The sequence below is a fragment of the Rutidosis leptorrhynchoides genome, chromosome 7 (genome assembly GCF_046630445.1).
Source record: "Rutidosis leptorrhynchoides isolate AG116_Rl617_1_P2 chromosome 7, CSIRO_AGI_Rlap_v1, whole genome shotgun sequence".
In the NCBI taxonomy this organism is placed as follows: Eukaryota; Viridiplantae; Streptophyta; class Magnoliopsida; order Asterales; family Asteraceae; genus Rutidosis; species Rutidosis leptorrhynchoides.
In genome coordinates, this window is record NC_092339.1 from 232572361 (window position 1) to 232589247 (window position 16887).

Here is a 16887-nt window from a genome sequence, read left to right on the forward strand (position 1 = left end):
TTGAAGATATTTTCATAAACATTCTCGTCCGAAATTTTTTATCTCTTCGTGCTATCTATATTACATCATAAAGGAAACTAATTTAGTTTCTATATTTCTTTAAAATTCGAGTTTGATTATGAATAATTTTGAAGTAGTGTTGGAAATTGATGCATGAGTTAGTATAATATAATGACACTTGATCAACGTGATTATATTACAGTAATTCATGCTGAGCTTCTAATGGAATGTGATGATTCACAGTACCATCATCATGTGCCATGTTACACGACTCTTACATTCTACCTAATCTCCAAACATATCAAGAACATATCTTCCTGATACTTCTATCTTTTCTATTAAATTCTGGTAATTTGACAAATCAAGATTGTGCCATTATGACTCCCTTCTTAGAATATTAATTATGTTCATTTCAAACTTCATATCTACAAATTCTGGACCATTATTCGCTTGACTTGAGGACGGGAAGAGGAAACGAAAGAATGAAGCTCTGAAATAGAAATTGGAGTATAAATCGCAGCAAATAGGAGAGAGCATTAACTATGGATGACAATGATTATAGAAAACAGAAGCAAGGACTTCGAAGTATAAGGGAAGATATAAAGCCCGATAACAACACATAAATTACAAACCGTGTATATCAATGTTTATAGCAACATAAAGACACGGGAGGATTAAAAGCACTACAACCCCAAGGTAATAGTAGAAGTGAATAGATTTTTCTAGCGGTAGATGAAAGAGAAGAATGACAGATATGAAAGTTAGGAGTATATCGAGAACCAGAACTGGATGGAGCATATTGACAAATGATTCAAAGTACGAATTAAAGGAGAAAGAATAGAAGGTATGAGTTGTAAGGAAACGAAGGGGGTGGATTTATAGTAAAATATCCGACTAAGCAATCAAAACGGATGATCACATTTAAAGCGGATCCTAATTTTCTTAATTATCGAAGAATCAAATCTTATTACTAAGATCTTCTCCAAATCTCTTGAACTTGGAAATCAACCCTATCTACGTCAAAAGATATGACGAATCTATACTTACTCATTTCACTCTTTGGTGATAGCGTCATTCGTACTCTTCGAATAATCGAATTATTTTTTATCCATATTACTCAATGATGATAAAAACTCAATTTATCAACTCATATTCGTCATGAAAACATTTTTATTGTTAGCCATGACCACCTCACTCAAATTTTGGGACGAAATTTCTTTAACGGGTAGGTACTGTGATGACCCGGGAATTTCTGACCAAATTTAAACTTAATCTTTATATGATTTCGACATTATAAGCAAAGTCTGTAATGTTAAGTCTCAAAAAGTTTGAACTGTTTCATATATTAAATTGACCTTCGACTGTTCCCGACGATTCACGAACAATTGTTTGTAATTAAATATATATGTAAATGTAAGTATATGTATATTAATTTAAAATTTTAAAATATAATTTTAGCATTGGAATTAAATATGTAACAATGAATGTAAATATATATATATATATATATATATATACATATACATATATATGATTGTGATACAAAAGAATTCTGATTGTATGTATACTATTATATACATGAATATTAAATATCCAATGTATGTTATTATATATACATTAGGGTATTACGTAACTAATAAAAAGTAATATTAATATATGTAATTACAAGATTAAAATATGGTTATTATATATATATATATACTGTCTTTAAAATACAAATATTAATATTAATATTAGTACTAATATCAATATTATTAATATTACTATTACTCTCATTATTAGTATTAATAATAATATTGTATTATTATTTGTGTTATTAATATTATTATAATATATAATTTATAGATATGAAATTGATATATAAATTATTAAAGTATTATTACTAATACTATTATTATTTTATTATTAGTATGATTATAATTAGTATTATTATTACTGTTAATAATATTATGGATATAAATTTATAATTATTATTATCATTATCATCATCATTAACAGTAATAATATTATTTTTACTATTGTATTATTAAGTATAAATATAATATTAAAGATATTATTATTATTTATTGTTATATTTATTAGTGGATAAGATTAAATAAAATATAAATACAAATATATATATACTGTAAATACAGATTTCTCACGCTTTTTTATTTTTTAAAAGTCAATATCAGCAGATATTTTTTTATCTCGGTTCGTCTGTGACCTTATGTCGACACACCTTCAACCAATCTTTTACATCGATCAATCTCACATGCTCTATTTTAATCACTCAATTACCACAGCACTATCAATTACACACTGATATTATCTCTGCAAATCGAAAAAAAAAACAGGTAAATATATATAAACAGGTCGACTGTTCCTTTTTTTTTTTGAAAACCTCAATTTTGAAACACTTTTTAAAATCTGTAAATGCAGTTGTGTTGGGAATTGTCTACTTAAACTTTCTTCAAAATATCAAATCTCAATTCGTAATATCAAACCGGAATTTCGTAGTCAAAGTTTAAACTTCAAAAAGTCAACTTTTGATCTTGAGCCAAATTCGATTTCTCTGTTTCGATTGGAGTTAAATCAAGGTTTCCAATAGTTTCTAGGATTGAATTACAAACTTTTTTGTGTTATAACTTTGGTCTAATACGATCTTTAAATCGAAATCATAAATTTTTTTTTATTATTAAACAGCGACGGGTTTGAGCAACCTGGGTTTTTTTTTATTATTATTTTTATTATATATATATTTAAATCTAATAATACAAATAGCTGTTGTTAGTAGTTATAATTAAGTAATGTATCAAATATTTGATGTGAGGATTGGAAATCAAGTGTTGGTCGATGGAAGTTGTGAGGAGGATGAAACAGATAGTTAGCAGGTGAAATAAAATTTAATACGATTAATTTCAGGAAAAACAGAATAGAACAGATGGTTTAGGGTGTTTGTGGGTATTCGGGTGGTCGGGGGTTCAAGTCCCGCTCATGGCGTTTTTTTTAGAAGAGGCTTTGAAGGTAGTTCTTTTTTTTTCTAAAATTTCTTTTATTATTTATTGTTGTTATTATTATTAGTTTTAAAATTATTAGTATTGTTATGTTATTATTATCATTGTTATTATAGATTGTTATTGTTATTGTTATTGTTTTTATTATTATTATTATTATTATTGATTGAAATTATTATTATGTATTAGTATTATTATTAGTATTAATATCATTAGTTATCATTATTATTATTATGATCATAGTTAAAATTAAGAGTATTATTATTATAATTATTATTATGATATTATGGACAACTAATATACGTATTATCCTTATTATTATGTAAACTTAGAAACGATGATTAGTATTAGTATTATTAAGAAAATGATGCAAATAATTATTATTTTCATTAATATTGGTATTAGTATCATTTTTATAATTACTAGTATTATTATCATTAACATAAATATCATTGTTAACAATATTCTTATTATTATTATTAGTATTATTAATATTAATAAAGTTGTATTATTATTATTAGTAAATCATTAATATCAAAACCATTGTTTTTAAACAGATAAATATTTTGTACATAAAGTATATTTGTTACATATACTATAATTAAATTAAAATTTCATATAACTATATATATCAAACCTATTAATATTATTTATATAAATATATACAAATTATCGATTTTTAAATATAACATTAAACAAGTATGTATATAAATATAGATATATTAATATAACTATATAAATATTAACTATTATGGATATATACCCAAATTAAACATACATAATATATAAATTAAAGGTATAATAAGTAAATTTGTTCAGTTATGATTATATGCTTTAATATATATATACAAATGATATAGGTTCGTGAATCCGAGGCCAACCCTGCATTGTTCTGTTGTTCAATATAGTCATATGTATTTTTACTACAAAATACATTAGGTGAGTTTCATTAATCCCTTTTTAAATGCTTTTGCAATATATATTTTTGGGACTGAGAATACATGCGCTGCTTTTATAAATGTTTTACGAAATAGACACAAGTAATTGAAACTACATTATATGGTTGAATTATCGAAATCGAATATGCCCCTTTTTATTAAGTCTGGTAATCTAAGAATTAGGGAACAGACACGCTAATTGACGCGAACTCTAAAGATAGATCTATCGGGCCCAACAAGCCCCATCCAAAGTACCGGATGCTTTAGTACTTCGAAATTATATCATGTCCGAAGGAGGATCCCGGAATGATGGGGATATTCTTATATACATATTGTGAATGTCGGTTACCAGGTGTTCAATCCATATGAATGATATTTTTTTTCTCTATGCATGGGACGTATGATTATGAGAAATGGAAATATGAAATCTTGTGGTCTATTAAAATTATAAAATGATTATTTATGTTAAACTAATGAACTCACCAACCTTTTGGTTGACACTTGAAAGCATGTTTATTCTCAGGTACGAAAGAAATCTTCTGCTGTGCATTTGCTCATTTTAAAGATATTACTTGGAGTCATTCATGGCATATTTCAAAAGACGTTGCATTCGATTCATTGAGTTCATCAAGATTATTATTAAGTCAGTTATAGTTAGATATATTATGAAATGATATGCATGCCGTCAAATTTCGATGTAATGAAAGATTGTCTTTTCGAAAACGAATGCAATGTTTGTAAAATGTATCATATAGAGGTCAAGTACCTCGCGATGAAATCAACTGATGTGAACCGTTTATAATCGATATGGACTTCGTCCGGATGGATTAGGACGGGTCCTTTCATCTGATGCAGATACCAAGAAGGTTAAGGCATAAAGTATCATTCTGAACATTGCTTCTGGCTTAAATGACCTTCAACGCCTATCTGATTACAAAACAATGAACTCACTACAAATAAGGAGCTTTCTGCTGAAAAGGAGAAAGTAGCCAGGACTGAACAAATAGCTACAGAGATAAATAGAGAATACGAGACAATGAAGAGGCTTTATGATAATAGCAACAATCAGAGGGCGGAGTATAAGGAGCAAGTCAAAGAACTATCCTCCAGAGAAAAGCGGCATCTGAGCAAAATTGATGAACTAGTAAAGGAGAATGAAAAAATGCTTGAGCAGAATAACATGTTGAAAGAACAGCTTAAAGCCAAAGAGGAGAACGAAAGACGAATGATAACTGGCATCCCTGCGCTTGTAGAGCGTATCTTTAATTGCCAAGCCCTGTCTCACAGGATACGTGAGTTTGTCCGTCTTGCGAAGTCTGCTGAACGACTAAATTTTTTCAACTTTATGAAAAGAAAACTGCCAGAATTGCCAAGTCCAGTGCCTGTTGTTATTACATCGAAGATTAATGAAAACGCCATAAAAGAAGCTGATGCAGCTGGTGCACTAATAGAAAATATGAAGTTTTCTGATCTTGAAAATCTTTGTAAAAGGCCGGATGTAACAATAGATGATGTATTGAATTATACTCCGCAGGATGAATGAAATACTATGTTTTTATACATCTGCTTTTGCATAACGTTTAATATTTTACTTGGTTGTATATATTAGAAATATGCTGTAACTTAGTAAGATTGTTGTAGTGAACAATGCATAAGATATTGAGATTGTTCTTTGCAATCATTATGCTTGTAAACATTGAAATCATATTCTCCGTTATACGCTTTCCGTCATGAAACTCATGAAGAAAAGTTATGAATTATTTTCGCCTTTAAATATTTTGCTGGACACTATGGTCCGTTTTCCGTGTTTGCTCTGCATTTTGTGTATATAAGTTGTGTCATGACATTTTTTGTAGATTCGTTTCATCGCTTCGATGCTTTAGTGAGTTCTACATGTCTCACTATCGATACAACCATTTTGAGTATGATTGTACTTCTACCACCGAAAGGCTTTCTTTCTTTCTGCGGGTAGGGATGACACACAGCTATATGACACCTGGGCTAAAAAAAATCCTTGGTCGGATAAAATTTATGAAAAATATTGCCATAAGAATAATTGCTATTATTCATATTCTTAAAGAAATTTTTACATTTATGACTATATCTCATGCATTTGACAGTTGATCAAGCTGTCCATGCATATAGTGCTACGCATAAAATTTCTTTAAATTCATTGCATTCCAAGCTCTTTCATATTGCTCGCCGAAAGGCGCAGCAAGCATGTATGATCCATTCTGATTTACTTTTGTGACCTTATAAGGTCCTTCCCATTTTGGGGCTAGCTTTCCAAATTTGATTTGCCTGCTTGCCTCATTATCACGTAGTACCAAATCACCTACTTCAAACTGCACATGCTGCACTTTCTTGTTGTAATATTTTGCTATTTTATGCTTGTGATCTGCTTGCCGGATGGCGGCCATCAACCTTCTTTCCTCCAACAAGTTGAGATTCTCCCTTAATGCCTCAGAATTAGCCTCAACATCAAATGCCATAATGCGTTGTGTTGGCACACATATTTCAGCCGGTATCACTGCCTTTGTTCCATATACTAAACTGAAAGGTGTTTCCCCCGTGCTCCGCTTTGGCGTCGTCCGGTGTGCCCACAATACATTTGGCAGCTCATCCACCCATCAAATTCGACTTTGACTCATCAATCGACGTTGACCGATTAATTAAACGAATTTTGGAAAAAAGGAACGGACTGCTCTTAAAAATGAGTAATTGAAGATTAATCGGTGAGTAAACGGGTTTTTTACAACAGTGCCTGCAAGGCTGCGATATAGGGTGGTAAGGACCTTTATCCCCGAGCTTTGAATTAGTCTCAACCGGTGTCCTGCAGGGTTTACAATCTAACATGTCAGCACATTCAAGTATCTCGATAGCATACTTCTTTTGAGATAAAAACATTCCGGTAGCATTGCGGGTCACAGAAATTCCCAAGAAGTAGTTCAATGTCCTTAAATCAGTCATCTCAAATTCCTGTTGAAATGATTTAATGACCTGTTGAAGAAGAGCTATAGAGGAAGCTGTCAGAACGATATCATTAATATAAAGCAATAAGTAAGCTGTGTCAAATCCCTGTCGGTAGATAAATAAGGACGAGCCACATCAGTTGTGCTGAAAACCTATACGTTGAGCGTAACCTATAAAACGCTGAAACCAAGCTTGTGGAGCCTGTTTGAGACCATATAAAGACTTATGTAAAAGACAAACATAATCAGGGTGACCTGGGTCCCGAAAACTAGAAGGCTGGTGCATATAAACAGTGTCAGTAAGATTACCATTAAGAAAAGCATTCTTGACGTCGAGGTGGTGAACATGCCAGTCGCAACCAGTCTGTTGGTTTCAGGCGTCCGCAACCAGTCGCGCTTTATAGCGCCTAATTGAACCATCGACATTAAGCTTATGCCTGAAGAGCAACAAAGAACGAACAATGTTCGCATCAGATGGACGAGGTTCAAGAGTCTAATTATTATTTTTAATCATATATATAGAGATATATAATATATAATTAAAGTGAGATGAGATGATGTAGTTAGCTGTGGATCACGTGCATCAAATGGAATTGAAGAATTGTTGTAGCTAGCATTATTTTATTGCCCAAAAAGAAGAATCTTGCTGCGCAAATTGTTTAAACATAACACCATCACCGATGAAAAATTGATTCTTATTTTCGGAAGCTTCTGATCAAAGTGATTTATAAAACAAATTTCATCTTTATCAATACGAAGGGGTTGACAATAAGTCGGCCAATATAAGAAGTATGGATGTTTAGGGTTTTAATTTAGGTACATATATCTGATACCATGAAACAGAGTTTATTTTCCCATACTCCCAAAATCGTGTACATAGAAGAATATAAAGAGTACAATGTGAGCTAGGCCTAATAAATAACTAAATTACACATGGGCTAGGCCTAAAATACTCTCTAAGTTAACCTTCATCAGTTTCAGTAGTGAAGAATAGCATGAAGTAAAATTTGAAGTTTATCTTGGACAACTAAATTAGCCTTCCTAAAATGAGTGACTGTTAATATTAACAATTTGTAACATAATATCAATATAAAAACACTTATAATTTGTTGATGTTACTTACTTATTTATTTATTATTATTATTATGTAACACCCCGTTTTTCAGTTACACGTTATTTCGAGCGTCATTCGAAATACGAGGCATGTAAGTGTATATTTGGATCCCAAATAAAGTTGGAGTTGATGTTCTAAAACCTTACCATTGGATAGTAAATCTCATTACATTTCCAACAATATTTGATTCGTCGAAAACGGAGTTACGGTTTGAAAGTTACGACCAAAACAAGTTCAGTTTCAGACTTAGTTTATTGGGACTCCGTCCAGACTTTGGGACGTCGTCCAACAATGAAGGTTAGGACGCCGTCCAAGAATGAAGGGTGGGACACCGTCCGGCCATTTTGGACGCCGTCCAGAAGGCCTGACGGGCCAGCAGCTCTATTTTACTCAAATTAAAAGGGGTAATTGGGTCTTTTCACTTGGGGTCGGTTTGGGATCATCAAAAAATGATCTAGAACTCCATTTGGAGCTCATTCTCACCCACATAAAACACTCTCATCTTATTTTAGAGAGAGAGGGTTAATTTAGAGTGAGAAAGCTTGGTTTGGTGAAGAAGATGAGCGTTTCGGGTCAAAGCTCGAGAGTTAAGGTTGTTCACCTCATTCACGGCTACGTGGTGGTAGTGTTGGTAAGCTCTAAATCCGAATTTCTTGTTAAGATTATTGTTTGAGTTAAAGTTTGTGCTAGTTAGAGTTATAACCCATTTATTGTGAAGTTTGGGGTTTTTTGGGGAAGATTCATGTATGTAAACCCGAATTGGTGACTTAGGGTTTCAATTGATGGAATTGTTAGTTTGGACCTTGCATGTGTTAGTTAAACCTTAGAACACTTGTATTGACTTGATTTTTGGGTGTAAACCCTAATCTAGGTCAAAATGGGTCGAATGGGTATTTTGGGTCAAGTGAGCTTGATTCGGTGTCAAACTAAGTTATGGGTCAAGATTTGATGAACCAAGTATATAAATGTTTGATTCAAGTGTTAAATGGTATTTTGGAAAGTTAGTCACTAGCCGTTAGTGATTAAAGATGTTTTTGGGACTTATGTCAAAATGGGTTGACTTAGATGGGTCAAATTTGGTAATGACTTTAATTTTGGATTAATTGGATGATAAGCAATTTTGGTTAAATTGTACTTGTTGGATGGGTCGGAATTACCACCCGTAGTGGTAATTGGTGAGGTCCACTTTATGTGTCTAAATGGGCGGTTTGTAGTGATAGGTGTAAACCCTTGGTTAAGGGTGTTGAAGTCGAATTCTCTCGTAGAGAATGTATGTTGATTGTTTGTATATCTATATGCGTATTATAGGTAAAAGGTTTGCTAGGTTGCTTTTGGAGGCGATTTACGTTTATGACTTGTGCGGGCAATTCGAGGTGAGTGGAATAATTATATGTGTAGGTATATAATGTATCTATTTGTTGTAGCGTGAAATGTGTAGTGTCGAGGTGCTAAGACACCATGTTTCACGTGAAGAGTGTAGCATCGAGGTGTTAAGATGCCACTCGGGTGTAGCATCGAGGTGTTAAGATGCCACCTAGGAGTGTAGTGTCGAGGTGTTAAGACACCACTCCGTAAAATAATGAGTGTTGCATCGAGGTGTTAAGATGCCACTTGAAATGTCCCGTTCTTATTGATTAAAAACGTTCCATATTAATTGATTTCGTTGCGAGGTTTTGACCTCTATATGAGACGTTTTTCAAAGACTGCATTCATTTTTAAAACAAACCATAACCTTTATTTCATAAATAAAGGTTTAAAAGCTTTACGTAGATTATCAAATAATGATAATCTAAAATATCCTGTTTACACACGACCATTACATAATGGTTTACAATACAAATATGTTACATCGAAATCAGTTTCTTGAATGCAGTTTTTACACAATATCATACAAACATGGACTCCAAATCTTGTCCTTATTTTAGTATGCAACAGCGGAAGCTCTTAGTATGCACCTGAGAATAAACATGCTTTAAACGTCAACAAAAATGTTGGTGAGTTATAGGTTTAACTTATATGTATCAAATCGTAACAATAGACCACAAGATTTCATATTTCAATACACATCCCATACATAGAGATAAAAATCATTCATATGGTGAACACCTGGTAACCGACATTAACAAGATGCATATATATAAGAATATCCCCATCATTCCGGGACACCCTTCGGATATGATATAAATTTCGAAGTACTAAAGCATCTGGTACTTTGGATGGGGTTTGTTAGGCCAAATAGATCTATCTTTAGGATTCGTGTCAATTAGGGTGTCTGTTCCCTAATTCTTAGATTACCAGACTTAATAAAAAGGGGCATATTAGATTTCGATAATTCAACCATAGAATGTAGTTTCACGTACTTGTGTCTATTTTGTAAATCATTTATAAAACATGCATGTATTCTCATCCCAAAAATATTAGATTTTAAAAGTGGGACTATAACTCACTTTCACAGATTTTTACTTCGTCGGGAAGTAAGACTTGGCCACTGGTTGATTCACGAACCTATAACAATATATACATATATATCAAAATATGTTTAAAATATATTTACAACACTTTTAATATATTTTGATGTTTTAAGTTTATTAAGTCAGCTGTCCTCGTTAGTAACCTACAACTAGTTGTCCACAGTTAGATGTACAGAAATAAATCGATATATATTATCTTGAATCAATCCACGACCCAGTGTATACGTATCTCAGTATTGATCACAACTCAAACTATATATATTTTGGAATCAACCTCAACCCTGTATAGCTAACTCCAACATTCACATATAGAGTGTCTATGGTTGTTCCGAAATATATATAGATGTGTCGACATGATAGGTCGAAACATTGTATACGTGTCTATGGTATCTCAAGATTACATAATATACAATAGAAGTTGATTAAGTTATGGTTGGAATAGATTTGTTACCAATTTTCACGTAGCTAAAATGAGAAAAATTATCCAATCTTGTTTTACCCATAACTTCTTCATTTTAAATCCGTTTTGAGTGAATCAAATTGCTATGGTTTCATATTGAACTCTATTTTATGCATCGTAACAGAAAAGTATAGGTTTATAGTCGGAAAAATAAGTTACAAGTCGTTTTTGTAAAGGTAGTCATTTCAGTCGAAAGAACGACGTCTAGATGACCATTTTAGAAAACATACTTCCACTTTGAGTTTAACCATAATTTTTGGATATAGTTTCATGTTCATAATAAAAATCATTTTCTCAGAATAACAACTTTTAGATCAAAATTTATCATAGTTTTTAATTAACTAACCCAAAACAGCCCGCGGTGTTACTACGACGGCGTAAATCCGGTTTTACGGTGTTTTTCGTGTTTCCAGGTTTTAAATCATTAAGTTAGCATATCATATAGATATAGAACATGTGTGTAGTTAATTTTAAAAGTCAAGTTAGAAGGATTAACTTTTGTTTGCGAACAAGTTTAGAATTAACTATACTATGTTCTAGTGATTACGAGTTTAAACCTTCGAATAAGATAGTTTTATATATATGAATCGAATGATGTTATGAACATCATTACTACCTCAAGTTTAGTAGGTAAACCTACTGGAAGTGACAAGAAATGATCTAGCTTCAAAGGATCTTGGATGGCTTGAAAGTTCTTGAAGTAGGATCATGACACAAAAACAAGTTCAAGTAAGATTTTTACTCGAATTAAGATAGTTTATAGTTATAGAAATTGAATCAAAGTTTGAATATGAATATTACCTTGAATAAGAAAGATAACCTACTGTATATAACGAAGGTTTCTTGATCTTAGATGATTACTTGGAATGGATTAGAAAGCTTGGAAGTAAAATAGTAAACTTGAAGGGATTTTTGAAGTGTTCTTGAAGTGTTCTTCCTATGATGATTATAGCTTGATTCTTGAAGTGATTTTTGATGAAGATTATGATTAACTACTGGAAAAATACGTTCATAATAGTGTGTGTGTGTGTTGAGAGAGAATTAGAAAGAGAATTGGAAGTGAAATGGAGTGAATGATGAGTGGTAATTGGTGAGTGGTGAGTGGGGTTAAAAGGAGTTCTAGTTAGTTGACTAGCTCATGGTAGAAGTTAAAATTGATTAGTCATACATGACATAATCAAGAGTGGAATCGCATGCTAGTTCCTATTGGTATATACCCATAGTAAGTACGTTTTGAAGCTGTGTATAATACGGGTAAGAATACGACTAGAATTCTTGATGAAAGAAAAGAATGGGAAAGTAACTGTAACCATTTTCGTTAAGCATGAGTGTTTTGATATATGTCTTGAAGTCTTCCAAAAGTATTTTAATACATCTAAATACACTACATGTATATGCATTTTAACTGAGTCGTTAAGTCATCGTTAGTCGTTACATGTAAGTGTTGTTTTGAAACCTTTAAGTTAACGATCTCAATTAATATTGTTAACCCATTGTTTATTATATCTAATGAGATGTTAAATTATTATATTATCATGATATTATGATATATTAATATATCTTAATATGATATATATACATTTAAATGTCGTTACAATGATAATCGTTACATATATGTCTCGTTTCGAAATCCTTAAGTTAGTAGTCTTGTTTATATGTATATAACTCATTGTTAATATACTTATGGAGATACTTACTTATCATAATCTCATGTTAACCATATGTATATCCATATATATATCGTCATGTCGTTTTTACAAGTTTTAACGTTCGTGAATCGCCGGTCAACTTGGGTGGTCAATTGTCTATATGAAACATATTTCAATTAATCAAGTCTTAACAAGTTTGATTGCTTAACATGTTGGAAACATTTAATCATATAAATATCAATCTCAATTAATATATATAAACATGGAAAAGTTCGGGTCACTATACCACTCGGGGTGATGTGCCGAGGTGTTAAGGTGCCACCCTAAGGGTTAGTGGTATGAGGTGTTAAGTGCCCTAACGGATGTTATGAACACCGATGGCGTTTTCGCTAGCGCCGTTCCCTTGTACTATTGGTTAACCATGGTTATTTGTGTTATAGCGTAAGCATATTATATTTGTTCATATTATATATGCTTTTGTTATGCCAGCTTGATTATTGGAGGTTATAGCTTGTAATTGTGATGATAAGCTAATTGTGTTGCTAGCATGTATGTGGTATGTGAGTAAGTGTTTGCAAGTAGGTATATTATATATGTATGTGTATAATTATTGCATTCACTAAGCCTCGGCTTACCCCTCTCGTTGTTTACCTTTTTACAGGTATTGTGTTATTGATGCTAGCTAGTTGTTAGACTAGACGTGTAGGAGCGGTTGGGCTTGATGGGGTAGCTTTCGGATAATTGGACGCGGATGGGGGTTTTGGTAGTCCCCGGGATTATGCTCTTGGTATCGGGTTGGGTTGTAGAGTTCTAATCCGTCTAAAGAGATAAATGGGTCGAAACTGCTACTTTATTTGTAAAACGGGTCATTGTGAGCCCGGGGTTGTAAAACTTGTTTTTATGGTGGCAATATCTTAGTTTTACTTAATATGTCATATTGTGGAAATGGTTTCGTTGAAAAGTGTCGGGGAGCGAGTTTTTCGCTCGCGTGAAAACAAAAACTGATCAGTACTTTTTAGTTCATTGGGACGCCGTCCCAAATCCTTGGACGCCGTCCCAGTTGTAAAGGCTGGACGCCGTCCCGATTTCTGGACGCCGTCCAGATGGGCAGTCACAGAAATTTTTTTTTGTGTCGTGTTTTTGGTAAATCAATGTTGGGTTATTACAAGTGGTATCAGAGCATAGTCTAAGGGGATTAGTGAAATGACCCATCCTAAACCATCTGGACGAAGTCACCAACAACTGGTTCCATTGCGATGATCGACTCCAAATACTGTCTTTAAAATGAGCAAATGCACAGCGGAACGTTTCTTTCATACCTGAGAATAAACATGCTTTCAAGTGTCAACCAAAAGGTTGGTGAGTTCATTAGTTTATCATAAATAATCATTTCATAATTTTAATAGACCACAAGATTTCATATTTTCATTTCTCATAAACATACGTCCCATGCATAGAGACAAAAATTTCATTCATATGGATTGAACACCTGGTAACCGACATTCACAATATGCATATAAGAATATCCCCATCATTCCAGGATCCTCCTTTGGACATGATATAAAAATTTCGAAGTACTAAAGCATCCGGTACTTTGGATGGGGCTTGTTGGGCCCGATAGATCTATCTTTAGAGTTCACGTCAATTAGGGTGTCTATTCCCTAATTCTTAGATTACCAGACTATATAGGGGCATATTCAGTTTCAATCATTCAACCATAGAATGTAATTTCGATTACTTGTGTCTATTCCGTAAAACAGTTATAAAAGCAGCGCATGTATTTTCAGTCCCAAAAATATATATTGCAAAAGCATTTAAAAAGGGATTAATGAAACTTACGCATATAAATAGTGTAAAACAGTTAATAAGCATTTGCATGTATTCTCAGCCCAAAAACGTAAAGAGTAAAAGGGAGCAAATGAACTCACCTAATGTATTTTGTAGTAAAAATACATATGACTATATTGAACAATGCAGGGTTGGCCTCGGATTCACGAACCTATATTATTCATGTATGTATTAAAACACATTCTTGTAATCAAATAAATATTTATATTATTATTAGTGAAAATTTTATATTAATAACTTATATATTTTATTATATTTTCATTTTGTATATTGTAGATAGATAATAGTATTAGTATATTTAAATTTATGGATGTTAAACATATTTATATGTGTTTACTCCTTTTGTTTTCAAAATATTAGTTATAATAACACTAGAATAATTATAATGATAATAATAATAATTTCCATATTACTAATAATAATGATAGTATTAATAATAGTCTAAAAAAATATATAGATTTAAGGTATTAATACTTTTAGTGATAATTATATTAATCTTTAATAATAAAAATGCTCATTAATGATAATCATATTAATGAGAATGATAATATTAATAATAATACTTGTGTCAATTTAAAAGTACAAAAAATATTACGAATACTAATATTAATGAAAATAATAATTATTTGTATCGTTCTCATAATGATAATAATAATAATCATAATCATATTGATAATAGTAATACCTATATCGATAGTACTAGTAATTATAAGATTTTTAAATAAAACTACCTTTAGCGATTTTGTTATAGAGTATAATAATAATAATAATAATAATAATAATAATAATAATAATAATAATAATAATAATAATAATAATAATAATAATAATAATAATAATAATAATAATAAGGTTTATACCTAAAAGGATGAGAAAATAAACAAAAATGGCGCCTCCATGTCTCGAACCCGCGACCTCCCTGAACATACTTACGCAATCAAACCAACTGAGCTACCAGATCTTATCTAGTTTTAATACCCACGTCAACAATATAACCCGTAATCAACTCGGTTTCCTCCTTATTTATAATATTCGGCCCAGCACTTCAAGAATCAGCCCAACAAAATAAACAAACTCCTCAGTCCAACTTTACACGCGTGCAATAAAAAAAATCGACCTAAATGATCTTTGTAACTCGTTTCAATCATTCGTGTCGCTTTATCATCATCAACATACAGTCCCACATCTTCATGGTTATATGTCATCATAAAGTAAAAAAATTTGCTAACTAATCGATCCACTAGCACCAATACAGCTCAACTTTATTAAAGTTTGATTGTGTTGATAAGTTCCTTTATGAAAAAAAAATCGATGACCACACCTCAATTTAATAAACCCATTTTTACACCAAAACAATTAGCAATTAAGGACCCACTCTCTAGAACAATTCACGGCCCTCTTCAAAACAATTATTTGATGGCTAAAAAAAATAACAAACCGATACTTCGTATCCTCTTCGATTTTGGAGTGGGGTCTTCATTACCCACTTTAGTCGTTAAAAGCAACCACAACTCAACAACTTTCACTTTGGTTGACATGCTATAATGATTTGTTCCATAAACCTATATTATAATATAATATGTAAACAAGTTTAATTAGTTTGTTCTTTGATTAATTGGATGTGGGGTTCGTTGCTTTGTGCTTGTCGATCAAAAGCAACAAAATGGTAGCATCATTAGCGGCCCTCAACACTAATTGCAATATTAATTATTATAGCAAGTTGTCGTGTAACAAAATTCAAAAGGGCTGAGATAGTTATCACCTTATGTGGGGTTTGAACGAGAGTAAACAGACAAAAGAATTGGTGGAGCATTCTTGGTCATAACCACTATCTTCTTTATTGTATTAATACCGCCATCTTTCCCTATTATCCCCAATTATTGTTTCGTCGCATTAAAAAAATCAATATCAGAGAAAATGGGTTTCAAATAGTTTGAAGAGATGGCTCAAGACATAAATTTGTCGTGTGTGTGTTTGTGTTGAAATCGGATAGTAATCAGTTGATGATGGTGAGTTGTGTTTAACTTTGGAGAGGGTGGTGATTTCCAGTTAGGTTCACGAAGATGGTGGGTTGTTTTGGAGGGAGACGATGGTTATGATGGTTAGTCGTGGCATTGGTGCTTCGACAAATAAGAAATGAAAAGAAAACGCAGAGGTTGTTTGATGGTATATTCGGACAGAAAAACATCCGACGATGATGGTTATGATATATGATAATATTAGGTGGTTTTGTTCGATGGTGAACTACAACAGAAACATTCGAATAGCAAAAGTGAGTTTCGAATAGAATGGGTTTCATGTGGTTACATAGTGGCTTCATATATGGACGATGGTTGATGAGGTGATCAATATTCTTGGAACATAAGGATAGAGACGAGTAAATTATGATGGGTTGTGGTTGTAAAGATGAAGAACAGAGGGAAGCGTTTTCTGTTTTCT